Source organism: Lycium barbarum, chromosome 11 (genome assembly GCF_019175385.1).
Source record: "Lycium barbarum isolate Lr01 chromosome 11, ASM1917538v2, whole genome shotgun sequence".
NCBI lineage: Eukaryota > Viridiplantae > Streptophyta > Magnoliopsida > Solanales > Solanaceae > Lycium > Lycium barbarum.
This window is the reverse complement of record NC_083347.1, coordinates 32,277,949-32,282,518: the sequence shown is the minus strand read 5'-3', so window position 1 is coordinate 32,282,518 and position 4,570 is coordinate 32,277,949. Positions and strand designations below refer to the sequence as shown.

The following is a 4,570-nucleotide window of genomic DNA, read 5'->3' as shown; positions in this document are numbered from 1 at the left end:
ATGGCATTAGTATGCTTCTGTTTCCTAGCAGCTGAAGTCAAAGCTGGAAATTCTGTCCCATTCAGCTCAAGGTTACAGTTGGATGCAGCATTATCATTCATACGAGCTTTGCCATTGTTTCCCCGAACCACTTCATGTGTCTTAGGACTGATCTGATACTGTAGAGTCTCAAAATTTATCCCTTGCTTACCATTACCATCCTTGTCAGGCGTTACATGTTTTACTAGCTCAGTTTGTTGAGGTTGGCTGCCCACTTCATAGATTACCTGGTGGTCTTCTTTTTGAGGCTGGGTGGTAATATGCTGGATAGGACCCTTAGAAATCCAAGCTTGAGCTTGTTTTTGGTATCCACCCCTTCTCCTTAGTTTAGGGTGCGGTTTCACTGCAGGTTCATGTGCACACTTATGACCAATAGTTTGGCATTTTTCGCAGAACATGGGCCTCTATTCATAAGTAACAGCCTGAGAAAAAATTCTCCCACTGGGTTCCACCACTTGGATTTTATCAGGCAAAGGTTTAGTAATGTTGACTTCAATGAGCATCCTAGCAAAGGAGACTCTAGTATGCTTTGCTGTACATTCATCAGCAAACATAGGGGTGCCTATGGAGCTAGCAAGTCTACTGACACTACAAGAAAGTGGAGATACGACGACATTTATTTAGTGACACTTGAAATAAATGTTGGTGAAAGGGGAATTTCACTACATTTATGAATAAATGTCATAAAAATAACGACATATGATAAAAAAATGTCGTAAAATAATGACATTTGGCATAAAATGTCGTTAAAACAACGACGTTTGGCGTAAAATGTCATTAAAACAATGACATTTGATACAAATGTCAAAAATATTTTGACATTTGTTTCAATGTCATATTATTAGTTTTAATTACCGACATTTACACCTAATGTTGGAAATCTAAATCTTTTTAAATTATTTCATTACTCTTTGTATATAACTCTAGATAAAAAAAAATTATTGGATGCATAAATTAGTAATTATATAATATATAAAAAAAAATGAGTTTAGAACTAAAAATGTGGCTTAATTATTTGTTTAAGTTAGTCAAAATTAAATTATGCAATTATATTAATAGAACTAGTTAATATTTTTACTAATAAGAATGTGAAACCTAGTAAACATTTGTGCTCTTCTAAGTAACTAGTATTAGAATAGGCGTAATTGCAGATAATGTTTAAATAATATCAATTATTTTAAAATTATGGTTTAATTTATTTATGCATTATTGTTTCTTAATTATTGTTGTGGTCAGACTCTATTATGATCTTTTTTTACCATTCTCGACAAGGCTCTCTTATCTTTTCCTCCTCCCAACTTTGGTTGTGGAGGAAAACACCGAGAAAAAGTATCGATGATAATTGATTTTACTACAGGACAACTCATGATGTTCGTATCAATCTAGTTATTGTGCGATTATAGGGTATCTAATCTCATGCGCTCCCCTAACTTTCGTATCTCAATGTCAGTGTCGGTTTGAAGAGTGGTTTCGCAGTTGGCGTTCTTTCGAAAAAAAATTAATATGTACAACTTGATAATAGAAATATTTAATAAATAATTTTTTAAGAGACGATGTGCAAAATCAAAACACTCCGCGAAACCCAATATTAATTCATTTTGTAACGTTTATGTTAATTGCCACAAAATAACTCTTTTTTTAGTGGTAGTTTTATTTGAGGTATGCAAATCGCCGCAAATTTATATAATTTGTGACGATTACTGAATCCTACTCAGGTTTCGTTTCGTAATACAAAATTCTCGTATACTTTACAATATTTCATTAACCTTCCTCATTTGATTTATTCGTAACAATTTCATTATTAACTTTTTGAAGTACATTTTTTTTATTTTTTTTGTTTATTCTTGTTATATAAAATGTGTATGTTTTTCTTTAGAAATTATATCACTTCATATTTTTTCTTTTTGTATTTGTATATATTTTAAAGCAGAATTTAGATGTCAGATCAATAGTCATATTTATTCTATTCATTCTTTTATACATCTGAACTTTATTTAAGCTCGTTTTAAAGTAATTGATTTTGTAAGGACAACATTACAATAGGAGTACAAGTTACTATTATTCTAATAATAAAAAAAAAGAAAAAAATTGAAGTAGAGTAATAGTAATAGGAGCACTTTTTATTATTCTATGTACTTTAATAAGAGAAATTCTTTTTCATTTGGACTCAAACTTTTCCCCAAAAATTTAGAAAATCCCTAAAGACCAAATCTTCCCCCCCTAAAAATTTAAAGCCCAATACTAATTTCCCCTCCCCACGAAATAAAAACTGAAACCCTTCCCTCAATTCCCTTTACGTCACGGCGGCCTAACTTCTCCCTACCTCCCTTTTTCAGTTTTTCTTATCTTTCTCTCTCTTGTGCTTGAATTTTATGTATGCTAGTTTCTCTTTTTATTTACTTTTTCTTTTGTAGGTTTTACAAAGTGGAATCTTGAAAGAGATGAATTAGATGAATTGCATAATATGGTTGCTGCGTTGAATCATATTGTTGTGAATGTTAAGGTAATACTCTGTCCTGTGAGATTTAGGATTCACACTGCATTTTGAGTTCCATTTTGTTTTTTTACTTTTTTAAACCGTGAATTTTGGGATCTCAAATATTTGACTATTCCAAGTTTTGTCAAATTTATATCTGGCCTTAATTGATTTCAGGTAATATTCAATTCTAGTTTTCTATGTTAAGGACCATGTGGTTGGAAAAATAGGTGGGCTCCTTGGAGTTTGATTTTGCTATTTTTTTAATCATATTTTTCTAATTTCTAATATGCACCTTTATGTTTGGTTTGATGTCGCAGCACTTGTTCATCTTCATTAGAAGTTACATGCAAAAATAAGAGTCAAGAAGAGAAGTCTTAGAGTGGGAAGGCTCGCCATAGAGATTCCAATTGCTGCTTCGTATGAAGGCTCGCCAAGTGACCATCAATCAATCAATGTTCTTGTAGTCACTAGTCACCATTAGAGTTTATTCATAGTATGTAGCAATCTTAGCATGATAGGAGAATTTTGTATTTCTTGAGTAACATTATTTAATGGTGTTATGAGATTTATAAAAATATAGTTTGTCGGAGTGATTCTTTTATTTCAATTCAAAATTCTTTTGTAGTGTATGACTTGTATATCGAAATTATTTGAATGATTATGGTATTAGAGTAGGTTTTTTTAGTATATAAAAATAAAATGAAAGAGCTATTGACTAGGGACGATATTATGACATTTCTTTATGTGTAGCGATGATGGGTATGATTTGCTGACATTTTTTTATATGTCGCAATTAAATTGAGTTAAAACTCAAAACATGTGACATTTAGTAAAAGTCGTAAATAAATGTCACTAACTATTTTGCCGACATTAATCTAAATGTTGGAAAATTTAATGTGAAATTTCAAAAAAGTCATAAATAAATGTCGTAAATTATCTACCGACATTAATATAAATGTCGGAAAATTCCCGACATAGAAATATACGACATTTGTACTAAGTGTAAAATAAATGTCGTTAAGTGATTTTGCAACATTTATGGCACTTAATACGACATTTATAAAATGTCGTCATAGGCTTAATTTCTTGTAGTGTGAGGGAATTAACACCCCAAAAGTTCATGGGCAAATGTGGGAATTTGACCCACAAAGGAATTTCAGTGGGGAATTCCTTGGTGAATTCGAAATCTGGTGTCCATGGTTTGAGGATTAATGGCCTATAGTTTATAGTATACGGTCCAGCATATAAAATTTCGTGTAGATCCTCAATACTCTGGAATTTAACAATAAAATATCCATCCTCATGGAGGTATATCTCAGGATCAACAACTGTATTCCAGGTTTGAGCGACAAATCTACACATGTTATTGTAACCAGGACACTCGCCTAGCGAATAGATGATTAGGGCACACTTCCATTTTGCTGTTTCTCTGTCGACTTCCTCCTTTTCCAATTGAACCACGATTTTCCCGTCTATAATTTGAGGTGGGATGTAGTTTAGGGTTAGCCCATTCTCAGCCGATCTGTTCTTCTTGAACAAGTTCACCCATGGTTCCTCTAGAGGATTCTCATTAGTCGTTTCCAATTCTTCCACATTCGCCGCAGTATTCACCGGAATTGGTATAGGGTTTTGCACTTTTGGCGTCAGATTTCCCTGAATCTCCTTGGGTGTGGCCATATCTGCACTCAGTTCTAGTTGGCGACTTGCCATCGTAGTTCTTGAGGTTGACCCCACCTCAGAGATGCTATGTTGTCCTGAGGCTTGCGGTGCTGCTGCCTGCTCATTTCCCAAGTTTTCCGGTGTACTCGGTTCCGTCGTACCCACAGAGTTCACAAACATAGCTAGGGGTACCTTCCTTGGTCGGCCCCGTCCACGTCCCGCTTGTGCTTCCTGTTGTCCTTTACCTTTACCTTTGCCACGTCCTCTCGCCATGCTTATCTCACTGCCGTTAGTTAGCTACCGTACGCCGGCCTTCATTGAGAGAACTTTTTTTCTTCTTGTTTTTTTTTCCGAAAAAACAAGCAGTATCACTGTTGTAATGGTCATTACTCC

General features: G+C 34.0%; 1 long non-coding RNA gene across 1 annotated transcript; it reads left to right on the top strand.

Moving 5' to 3' along the window:
• The first annotated feature begins 2,200 nt into the window (after positions 1–2,200).
• On the top strand, positions 2,201–3,192 carry LOC132617731 (uncharacterized). Its single transcript, XR_009573816.1, has 3 exons — positions 2,201–2,542; positions 2,693–2,745; positions 2,836–3,192. It is a non-coding gene; the product is annotated as an uncharacterized LOC132617731 (long non-coding RNA).
• The last annotated feature ends 1,378 nt before the right edge of the window (positions 3,193–4,570 follow it).